The sequence below is a fragment of the Balaenoptera acutorostrata genome, chromosome 5 (genome assembly GCF_949987535.1).
Source record: "Balaenoptera acutorostrata chromosome 5, mBalAcu1.1, whole genome shotgun sequence".
NCBI classification, from domain to species: Eukaryota; Metazoa; Chordata; class Mammalia; order Artiodactyla; family Balaenopteridae; genus Balaenoptera; species Balaenoptera acutorostrata.
Window position 1 is genome coordinate 65,871,701 of NC_080068.1, and position 13,088 is coordinate 65,884,788.

Genomic DNA, 13,088 nt, shown 5'->3' on the forward strand with positions numbered 1-13,088 from the left:
CTTTAACTCCATAATTTAATTAAATATTAAGGTGACTGATGTAATGTGAGTATGTAAGAGAGGGACTTATTGTTTCTATAGAAACAGCTTGAATTCTTTGGAAATTTCAACAAAGGTGAGTTGCTAAAAATATTGCTATCAAATTAGCTATAATTACAAAACTGTAAGACCATTGGGGAGTCTTAAAAATTTAGAAGAATTCTGCTATCAGATTGCTAAACCACTATTTTTAAGCTTCACTCTACTACAAGTCCTTTAAAGAAAGTAGAATCAAAGATGATACATTATGGATGTCAGAGAAATCAATACCTGGCAAATTAAAGTATATTTGCCATGTTTTAAGGTAAAATAAATATTTAAATGTTTATTTTTTTTTAATTCTCTACTTTAACACATGATGGAAATCCTTATTTTAAAAGTGATTTTTTTTTAAGTACTCATAGCCAGAGGATCTAAATAGACATTTTTCCAAAGAAGGCATACAGATGGCCAACAGGCACATGAAAAGATGCTCAACATCACTAATCATCAGGGAAATGCAAATCAAAACAATGAGATATACTTCACATCTGTCAGAATGGCTACTATCAAGAAGACAACAAAGAACAAGTGTTGGTAGGATGTGGAGAAAAGGTAGCCCTCATGCACTGTTTGTGGGATTGTAATTTGATGCAGCCACTATGGAAAACAGTATGGAGATTCCTCAAAAAATTAAAAATAGAACTGCTATATGATCCAGCAATTCCACTCCTGGGTATTTATCCAAAGAAGACAAAAACGCTAATTCAAAAAGATATATGCACCCTTATGTTCACCATTGCATTATTTACAATAGCCAAGATATGGAAGCAACCCAAGTGCCCATCAATAGATGAATGGATAAAGAAGATGTAGTATATATATATTTATATGTATACAACGGAATATACCCCAGCCATAAAAAAAATGAACTCTTGCCATTTGTAACAACACAGATGGACCTCAAGGATATTAGGCTAAGTGAAATAAGTCAGAGAAAGACAAACAGTGTATGATTTTACTTACAGTGGAATCTAAAAAACAAATGAACAAACATAACAAAACAGAAACAGAGTTAGAGATACAGAGAACAGAAACAGGTGGTTACCAGAAGAGAGGGACATGGGGGGAGGAAAGAAATAGGCAAGGGAGATTAAGAGGCACAAATTTCCAGTTGCAAAACAAATGAGTCACGTATATGAAATATACAGTATGGGGAATATAGTCATAACTAAGTAGTATCTTTGTGGAGACATATTGTAAGCAGACATTGGTAATCATTTTGAAATACATAGAAAAAAAAAACACTATGTTTTGAACAGGAACTAACATAGAATTGCAGGTCAATTATACTTCAAAACAAATAAACAAACATACAAACAAACTCATAGAAAGAGATCAGACTTGTGGTTACCAGAGGCGGGGAGTAGGGAGAGGGGGAATTGGATGAAGGCAGCCAAAATGTACTACAAACTTCCAGTTATAACATAAATAAGTAATAGGGATACACAACGTGATAAATGTAATCAACACTGCTGTGCATTATACATGAAAGTTGGTTGTTAAGAGTAAATCCTAAGAGTTCGCATCACAAAAATTTTTTCCTATTTCTTTCATGTTGTATCTATGTGAGATGACAGATGTTCACTACATTTACTGTGGTGATCATTTCATGATGTGTGTAAGTCAAATCTTTATGCTGCGCACCTTAGACTTATACAGTGCTGTATGTCAATTACATCTCAATAAAACCAGAAGAAAAAATATTTTAATAAAATAAAATTAAAATACCCATGGCTGAATCTATTTTTAAATGGAAGTCATAAAACTATATTGTACTAAACTGATTTCTGACTAGGAAAAGTCATTCAAATATTTTGGGCAATTTTTAAAATCCACAAAGTGAGGGGAGTAGAAAAGATCATTTCTAAGGATGCCTCCAACTGGTATATTCTATGGTGTTATTATTCCCCTTTGTGAGCCAGCCTATTTGGGAAACAACTGAGATTGGGGTTAAATTTAAGTAAAGAACCTGATCTTCCTGGCAAAGGAACTTCCCTTTGGCTGTCAGTACAACCCGGCAAATAACAGAGAGGTCACCTGAAAATAAAACATATTCAAGTAAATGAAAGGACTAACTTAAACACACTGACCCAGGAAATGCAGAGTTAAGACTGAAAAGCTGTCCTGGTACCCAGCATTAAGTAAAGCTTTTTGTCTTTTTTTCCCCACTACAACAGTGCCAATTAAGAATAGTGTGTCAGATTCCATATATATGTGTTAGCATACGGTATTTGTTTTTCTCTTTCTGACTTACTTCACTCTGTATGACAGATATGTATAGCTGATTCACTTTGTTATAAAGCAGAAACTAACACACCGTTGTAAAGCAATTATACTCCAATAAAGATGTTAAAAAAATAAATAAATAAAAATAAATTTAAAAATTAAAAAAAAAAAGAATAGAGTGTCAGCTGAGAGAGGTGTATAATGGAAGATGCTGACAGATTCTTAACTCTAACAGCCAGAAGAGAATAGATTTAATAAGGTGTCTGGAAGCAAAGGAATTCTTTAAGGAATGGGGAGAAAGGGGAAATTACTAAGTAAAATGAGATGAGCTGGAGGTAGGGATGGGAAACCTGATAAGGGAGTCCTGAGACTGACAGAAAGCCTAATCAAATCATGCTGTAAGCAAGATCCCCCCACTTGTTTTGGACCTTACTACATCCCTCCCCTGGCTCATTCCTGGCTGAACTCTGTCCTACCCCAGAAGCCAGTGACCTAGCTGTGAGTCTACTACCCCTGGCCCCCTCCCTAGGGCTTTGCCCTGTCTGCACACAGAGGAAATGCCCATGTGATAAAGACATTTAAAAATAAAGTCATATATAATGTAGTGCCTTCTAAAGTCTCTTCAGCATGAGTCAGGTCAAATTAAGTAAAGAAGGCATCTCAAGTGGAACATCAAACCAAAAGAAACTTTGACTGGTATTATGCAATTTGATCACCCAGAAATACAGTGCGATACCCCCCTGATCCTACTTTGGGGATTTGTCTTTTACTTTTTATTATGGAAAATTTTAAGCAAGCCAAAGGTACAAAGACTAGGAAAATGAGCCCTCATGTAACGATCATCCTACTTCCATAATTATCAGTATATATCCAATCTTGTTTTATCTGCATACCTCCCCTTATCCCCCTTTCCTCTACTAGATTATTTTAAATCAAATCCACACAGCAAATTGTTTCAACCCAGGGTATTTTGGCATGTATCTCTAAAAGACTTCTATATTTCTTAATATAACTGCAATATCACTATCATACCTCAAAACATAACATTTAACACCTTAATCATACAATTCAGTCAGTGTTCAAACTTCTTTGGAGAATGTTTTAGAAAAATAAGGTCAGGCAATAGACAGAGGACAAGCTGAGAGCACGACCAATTAATGCTAAAGAATAATAATAGTAATAGTAAAATAAAACAACCAACCTTGAGACTTGGAGACAATCGCATCATAAACACTCCCTAAGCCAACAAACAGCCTACAGTCAGCAGCCCGGCAACACCACCTCTTGCTTCCTTCTGCACATGCCCTCAACCCCTCAACTGAAGTTTATCCTGCCATGGCTTATCTTCTCCTGTGAGGACATTGCATATGATACTTATTTTACAAGCAATCTGACCTGTAGAAAAAACTGAGGGGAAGACCCCATATTAATTCCCGCAGAACTATAGCAAGGCTTAGATTTTGTCATCCAGAAAGACTGGTGTTAAACAGGTCCAATCACAGAGCACTAAATTGGACTGCTTGAAAGGGCCCAGTTGCATAAACCATGATGAACCTGAGAAGCAATGAAGATGAAAGAATGACTCTTGGTGAATGAGTAATGATGAAGAAAAAGGGCTCTTGAGTTGGACCATCTGGGTTCTAATCCCAGCTCTCAGCTTACATTCTGAGTAACCTTAAGCAAACTGCTTATTATTATATTTGTACCTTGATTTCCTCAAATGTTAAGTGAGGTCAATAACAGGATCTATCTCATAGCCCAATTTTGAGAATTAAAAGGGATAATGCTAAAACTGGGACAGTACTGGGCAAACTGGGATGGTTGGTTACCCTATAAAAGAGTACCTGGTACAAAGAAAGTGCTCAATAAATATTAACACTAACCAGTGGTAGCAGTAATTGAGGTAGAAGTAGTGTTTTAGTTCCTAATCAAAGGAGATAATAATAGCTAATTTCTCAAACAACTCCAAAATATAATTTACTTTTTCTATAAGTGGTGATTTACCCAAATCTAGAAGTATTCAAACACATTGAGAAAGGATATGTGTCCAATTTAGTGGACTTGTTCCATGGTTCCCAAACCTAACTGAGCATCAGACTTCTCCGTGGAGTTTCCTTAGAATACAGATGCTTGAGTCCCTTGAATTAATATATTTCATTTGGGATATGGGGATCTATATTCTTGTTAAAGTTCCTTGGTTGATTCCAATCAGTAGTCAGATCTTGACTACTTCCAAAATTTTCTCTAATCCTCAAGTTTTATGATTCCAAGAATTTCCCAAATTCTCTTGTTTCAAAGCCAAATATATATATATATTTACATTTATATATATATAAATATATATATATATGTATGTATGTATGTATATATTCCCAGGAGGACCAAACAGATTAAGTCTTAAAGCTTCCCAAAACTGAAACAGAACTTTACCTGAGCATTTTGAGGATGTTTTGTAGGTTTTGAGGTGGGTTTTTTCTTCCTTTTTTTTTTTTTGCATTGGGTAAAGTGAAAAATCACACCATCTGCTTCTGGCTCTCTGGTGAATTCATCCAAGGCAATGCAATCATATTAGAAAAAATGAGTAACTGACTGCCTGATTCTTCTGACAAGTGACACAACTCTGTCCTGTTCTCAAGCCTGTAGCAAGAGACTGGCTGTGACACTGGAGACAGTGGTGAATGTTTCAGCAGCTGTCTTGCCTTCAGGGAAACGGAGAGGTGTTAAGTGATTTATACCAGGTCACACAGCAAGCCAGGGGGCAGTGCCAGAAATAGGATCTGCATCTCCTGCTTGGCAGTCTGTAGTCCATGTATTACACCCTGAGGATATGGAAGCAAGGCCCCTCGTCTGAGCAAAGGAGCAGATAGAGAGACTTCCATTTAGAGGTTCATAAATGCCACTCTGAAAGGAGGAAGAAAATTCCCCTTTCACGCTCAATCAAGCCTAAACCAAGGTGAGGGAATGAGGAAATGTTATTTATTTTTATAAGATGAAAAACTGCGGTATTTACTCCCTTCCTGTCAGTACCACAGAGGGGCTTCTTTTCCCAATCATTCTTCATGCCTGGTCTCACACAGTGCTGCTTCGAAGGCAGAATGGGGCAAAAAGATAGTGGTTTTTCCTATAGCTGGCCTAGAAAAAAGAGGGTTTTTTTGTTTTCTTTATAAAGCCATATAGTATTTGAGTTGATTATATTTCTGAGTGCATGGCTCAATGCAGTAACTTCAAAGATAGAACAGGTAAAGTACTTAAATGTCACTGGAGGGCCCGAAAAAAAAGATAATTTCTTTTCCCCCAAATCTTATCCTATTCCTAAGAAATAATTCAATCTGTTTAGGCTGAAACTGTGTTTAGTTACATATTTCTATTTAAAATATTTTCATCTTTTTCACATCTATCTTTCTGACATGCAGTTAATTGACTCCTCAAGGGTAAAAATCAAGCTTACTTTTATACACATGCATGCACACACACACTAACATACACACACACACACACAGCTTCATAGAACCCACTACAGTGTTCCACCCTCAGGGTACTCGATTAATATTTTCCAATTATTCGATTATAGAAATAAATATATTAAATAATTTATATATTTAACTATATTAAAAGAAATATAGGTTGGATAGCAATAAATAGGTGTTATGGACTGAGGGCATGATGGAGGAGGGAAACTGCCACTTACCTTTTACACTTCAAAAATTGGATAAAATAATGGTAGAATTATTGATGGGGTTTTCTATGTTTTTCTACATTCTTAACATGTATATAACGGACATCTGTTAGCTTCATAATGCGAAAAAGAAATAAATGTTTACAAAGCTGGCAAGTATGAATCATAGTATACAAACATAAATATACAAGAAATATTTATTTAATATTTATTTTCTATAACTCAACTTACATTCTGACTCTACGGTCCCTTTTCACTGGACAGGTAGAAATTTTAACCTCAACCCTCCCCCTGGTGCCAGGGAAATGAAGGAAGTGAGGGGACACCAGTCCACACCAGCTGGACCTATGTTTATTTCTTACAGCACAGTAGTGATCTCCCTCCAACAAGTCAGGGTTGAGCCTTGAAGATGCGGTTGAGATTCTAGGGATGGGGAGGGGAAAGAAAAAAACAAGGCAGGGACATGGGTATGGTGGAGGGAGGGGAAAGAAGAGGAAAGGACACCAGAGAGACTCCCAGGCTCCCATCTAAAGCATAGTCCACAAAAACAATCTCATCTTTAGATGACCATGAACACACAAAATCCTGAAGATGGTACAAAGGATCTGTACCATCCTTTTTACCATCTACTATTTGATCTTTCCTCTCAGTGATCCTTCCCTCCATGTGGGGATCTCATCAGAAGGAATTCCAGAAAATCATGCTTTCCCTGGATTCCTTCCGTTTCCCTCAACTCCCTAAGGTCCACTTTCATCTCACGTTCATTTGGATATATTTTGCAATGTCCTTGAAATCATGAATATCAATCAAGGTTCTGTCCTTGTTGAGTAGAGGAAGAACTCGACAGTTCACCAAAGGAAAAACCTTAGATTTTTTACATTTTTTTAGAGTTGAACAAGACAAATATTTATCATGCTAGTTTTGACTGCCTCTTGTCCTGGCTCGACTGGGATGCACGTTATGCAGTCACTCTTTCTTTACTGTGATTAACGAAGACCTTCTTTCCACCAAGAAGAAGGGGAAGAAAAATTCCATCCTGCCTCAAACAGACAGAAAAGAAATGGAAGATAAGGAAGTTAGCTGCCTACTTTTTACCCAGTGCTTTATTAAACAGTTGATTAACACATTAGCATGTTCTCAAGGAGCTCATCATCTAGTAGAAAAGATAGACACAAATATCTAGCTATAATATAAAAAGAATTTATAAATTGAAAAAGAATTTTTAAATTGCAGTGGAATCACAGATTAGATAGTTATTTCTGCCTGAAAGCATCCGAAAAGACTTTATAGAGGAGTGACATCTCAACCAAACCTTCAAGCATAACTTGGAGATGGGCAAGTAAAGACAACAAATCATATGTGCAAAGCATAAAAGGATGAAACAATATGACATGTTTATAGACTCTCAGGCAGAACAGTGTGTCTAAAATACAGAGGTGATCAGAGGGAGAAAGACAGATTTTGACCAGATTTAGTGTAAGTGATCCCTGTACAACTGGGCAGTTCTGAAGTCTCATAAAATAGTTCATCATAAAAGGCTTGCCTAATCCCAAAGTAGGGACATCTAGAGCTAAGATGTGAACTGGAATTATATCCCAAAGTCAAAGAGCAAAGAAATAATTATGAATATGTGCATAAATGGCTGACCTGCCTCCTGTCTGTTCAGGAACACACTACCTCTTATTTGCTCCTCAGTCTTTATTTTTCCCTCTCACTGAACTGAAGGATGTCTTTCCAACTCACTCCCCATACCCTCTCAAGCCAACTATCCCTCCTCCAAAGGATGAATTTAAGTTCAACATCCACATCCTTATTAGAGAAAGTAGGAATGGTCTTTCATTTTGATTTTTCCCCTCAATTTGGTAATGATGAGATTGGAAGAAACTGCTCCTGCAATAGGTAATGACGCCTCCTCTTCCTTTATATTCAGTTTCTAACAATTGCAGTCACAGCCCAATAGCCAGAGAATGAGGACTAGAATAGCCAAGCATCTAGTTGTATGAATGTTCATGCCAGTTCAATATCTGATATTCTTTTTTTCTGAAATACTGGAATGTTTGCCCAAAAATCAATAAACTTTTGTGAAGGGATAAAGCTAAAAACATTACAGAGTTAAGTACTAACTGGAGGGAGCAAACTGATGTTGATGGCAAGGTTCTCTCAAAAAACAGGGTGTCCCTCTTACAAGATCCAACCACTGCTGGTTTCTCGGTTTCTCACATACATTTGTGTTTGTGTGCCATAAGCATGGATGTTTTAAATTTAGAGGAACTATTTTTTCATTATTTTGTATATTTGGTTTTTTATGAATTTATTACTTTACTGCCATGTCCTAATCTCTACTTGAACCTCTCTTGGAGAAATTAGGGAGTGGTCCCTGGGAGAATATGGAGAAAGCTACACGTTGCTTGGTAATTCAACCTTCCTGATTTTTCCACAATTGATTTATCCTTGGACCAACAGCATTTTCAGCTGATTCCTGTTGTAAGCAGAATTAACTTACCCAGGCTTGAGAGCATTCTCATTTTCCCATAATAATTAAAATAATTTTTATCAAGGAAACTAAGACTTTAGAAAAGGTGAAAAGAATATTATTTAAAACTAAGAAAAGATTTTTAAGGGCTGCTGATTGAAGGTTTGTAAGTAACTGCTAACCATCTCTCATTAAGCAAAGTGTTGGAAAAAAATTTTGGAGAGAGTAGCAGCAAAAATCTTAAAAATAGGAAAGCCTTTACTCACCATAAAAATTGTTGAACACAGAAATATCCTCCCTAATGTAACCAGCTCAGTTGAGTACATTTCCATTTTATCTAAGAATGTGCCTCAAATGTGTAAACAAAATCCTGAACATAAAGCGTTTCTGATTTCCTCTTTCTTCTTGGTAATTTGTTTTTATATGAAATACCTCTGATTGTACAAATACAAAATAACAATTGCAACAATAGAAGAAACTGGTCATCTCAACATGCCATTTCTCTGATACAGTACAGACACAACAAACTGTCCAGCCAGCTCTGGAGAGCAGCTGACAACTGCCAACAATCCTAAAATAGGCCAGACACTGCTACCATTATAGAACAAAGCAATAATTCAGAAAGCATTGGAGTGATGTAAAATAAAATCTTTGAAATGCAGAAAGCAGTATATTTAATCATGAGTGATTCCTGTTCAATTGCACATGAATTTTTATAGTAACTTTACTCATAATTTCCAAAACTTGGAAGCAACCAAGATGTCCTTCAGTAGGTGAATGGATAAACTGTGATACATCCGGACAATGGAATATCATTCAAAGCTAAAAAGAAATTAATTGTTAAGCCACAAAAAGACATGGAGGAATCTTAAATGCACATTACTAAATAAAAGAAGCCAACCTGAACCTGAAAAGTTTACAGTCTCTATGGTTTCACTATATGATATCCTGGAAAAGGCAAAACTTTGGAGACAGTGAAAAAAAAAAAAAATCAGTCATTTCCAGGAGTTAGGGGAGAGGGAAGGATAAATAAGCGGAGCACAGGGGATTTGGGAGGCAGTAAAACTATTCTGTATAATACTATAATGGTAGATACATGTCGTTATATATTTGTCAAAACCTATAGAATGTACAACACAAAGAATGAACCCTAGTGTAAACTATGGATTTGGGGTGATAATGATGTGTCAGCGTAGGCTGATCCATTATAACAAATGTACCACTCTAGGTACATGATGATGGGAGAGGTTGTGCATGTGTAGGGAAAGGAGATATATAGAACTCTCTATACTTTCTGCTCGATTTTGCTGTGAACCGAACACTGCTCTAAAAAACTGTGTATTAATTTTTTTATTAATTTTGGAGTATAGTGGCTTTACAATGTTGTGTTAGTTTCTGCTGTACAGCAAAGTGAATCAGGTATACATATGTCCACTCTTTTTTAGATTTCCTTTCCATTTCGGTCACCACAGATCACGGAGTAGTGTTTCCTGGGCTATACAGTAGGTTCTCATTAGTTATCTACTTTATACATAGCAGTGTATATATGTCAATCCCAATCTCCCAATTCATCCCACCCTACCCTTCCCCCCTTGGTAACCATAAATTTGTTCTCTACATCTGTGACTATATTTCTGCTTTGCCAATAAGTTCATCTGTACCATTTTTCTAGATTCCACATATAAGTGATAGTATACGGTATTTGTTTTTCTCCTTCTGATTTACTTCACTCTGAATGACAATCTCTAGGTCCATCCACATCTCTACAAATGGCACTATTTTGTTCCTTTTTATGGGTGAGTAATATTGCACTGTATATATGTACCACATCTTCTTTATCCATTCCTCTGTTGATGGACATTTAGGTTGCTTCCATATCCTGGCTATTGTAAATAGTGCTGCAATGAACATCAGGGTGCACGCAAACTTTCAAATTATGGTTTTCTCCAGATATATGCCTAGGAGTAGAATTGTTGGCTCATATGGTAGCTCTATTTTTAGTTTTTTAAGGAACATCCATACTGTTCTCTATAGTGGCTGTAACAATTTACATTCCCACCAACAGTGTAGGAGGGTTCCCTTTTCTCTACACCCTCTCCAGCATCTACTGTTTGTAGATTTTTTGACGATGGCCATTCTGACCAGTGTGAGGTGATACCTCATTGTAGTTTTGATTTGCATTTCTCTAATAATCAGTGATGTTGAACATCTTTTCATGTGTTTGTTGACCATCTGTATGTCTTCTTTGGAGAAATGTCTATCTACATCTTCCCCCCATTTTTTGATTGGGTTATTTGTTTTTTTGATAATTTTTAAATTTTTTTTAAACTTTTTATTTTATATTGGAGCATAGCCAATTAACAATGTTGTGATAGCTTCAGGTGCACAGCAAAGGGACTCAGCCATACATATACATGTATCCATTCTCCCCCAAACTCCCCTCCCATCCAGGCTGCCACATAACATTGAGCAGAGTTCCCTGTGCTATACAGTAGGTCCTTGGTGGTTATCCATTTTAAACATAGCAGTATGTACATGTCGATCCCAAACTCCCTGACTATCCCTTCCCCCCATCCTTCCCCCCGGTTACCATAAGTTTGTTCTCTAAGTCTGTGAGTCTGTTTCTGTTTTGTAAATAAGTTCATTTGTATCATTTTTTTTAGATTCCACCCATAAGAGATATCATATGATATCTGTCTTTCTCTGATTTTTTTATGTTTTAAACCTCCAGGAGTATAACTGGCTTTAGGAATAGCTAATTACAAAGTTTCAACCGATGTCCTACCACCGGGTTTCTCTCACTCTCCAACTCCTTGTTCTACTGCCTCTGTGCTGACTCCATTCTCAGACCCCACTTGTTACGATGATGACTGCCTCAGACTCTCCATCCCTACCAGTGGAAATGAAGATCTGCTTCTGGCCAGTATAAAAAGCATGATGAGATGACATCACCCATCCTAAATCAATGTGGCCAGGTCTGGAACATGTATTGGGAATGGAGGCAGTTCTACTGGAAACTTGTGGACTGAGATGGGAAGGGATGAGCCCAAACAAAATCTGGGGGCTGTTACCAAAACAGGGCCAATGCATGCTGGACAGGTAATAATAATAAAAACCCACTACACCTTGTTCATCTTCAACTTTGGAAACCCAAAGTGGAACTGAAGAGAAAGGTTCAGCAAGAACACTGTGATAGAAGAGAACCCAAATATGCAGCCAGCCCATAACACGCATGGCAAGAGATGGGTGATAGTCAAATCTTTAACAACCAGTATGGTACAGGGACTGACAACTCAGAATGAATGCCAGCTGTTATGTCTATCACTGGGAACTGGCACATATCAGTCCTGCCTAACTGACACTGTGCAATTTGTCAGGCTGGGGTTGAGGGATTTGATACTTAGGAGTCTCCAAACCAAACAAAAAGGAATATTCTAAAAGCCTAAAGAAGGAAAGGAGAAAGCAAAGGGGGAAAGGACACATAATCTTATACAACTAATTCTTTCTAAAATACTTAAAATAATTCAAATTCAAGATTAGTATTTTTCACATTTATTCCTACCATCCACTGGTAAGCAATTCAATTCTCTTATCCTTTCCTTCATTTTCCTTTCAAACCTGGAAATCATAAAGGCCAGACGCATCTAATTAAATAAGAAATTTAACATTAGAGTTGACAAGGGATGATGGTGCCTTATACAGTTCCAGTTTCCCAAGCAAATATTCACAGGGAGCACAGAGCACGTTTTCTATAATTTTTTACATGAGCAAATGATTCCCTAAGGTGATTACTCCAGATACCACCCCTGCTGAATGTGTACACATGAAATTACGTCAAAATTGAATTTTGTTAAATCTAGCCATGTTTCAAAAGCAGTCCAAACACAAATCCTTCTTGGTAAAAAGCAATATGTAATTTTATAAAGCAAATTGGAATCCTGTGTTTTGGTCACCTAATTTACAAAGGATCATCATAAGGGATTAGAGAGCAATAACCATTTATTGAGGGTTGGCCTACTTGCCTAGCATTGTGCTGATAAAGAGAGAGGATACCAAAAGAAATAGAAAAACATGTTTCCTGCTGTTAAAGAGCTCACAACTTTATTAGGGACTCAAGTCCTTTACACAAATGGGCATTTAAAGGAGAAAATAGAAATATATAAGAGCAATATATGTGCTAAGTGGTGTAATACATCCTGTAAGGGCCAGAGAGACCAGAGAGAAAAAGATTTCTGCTCATGAAATGCTTCAGCAACCTCGGATAAAAACATGTGATGAACACATAGCCAGCATCCACTCACAGAGGCAGCAGAATCCAAATTACCCCCCTGGGACTGTGGGCTTTAATCTCAGGCCTGTCACCATCTCCCTCTTCCACCTTTGGAGAATTACCTCACATCTCACTGCCTTCCCTGCAAAATGGGAGTAGCAATCCAACCCTATTCTTCAGGGCTGGTAAAGAATGAATAATAAAGAAATGGTAAACTCAGTAAGAAATGAGGGCCTAATGAATCCTGATTAGTTAGTGTCCAGCCCCAAATGGTACACTACATGGAGCATATGGTATCTCGGTTTGTAGACGGTTATGTATCACCAATTTGGTTGCGTTTGTCAGAGAGGTGAAAGGGTCTG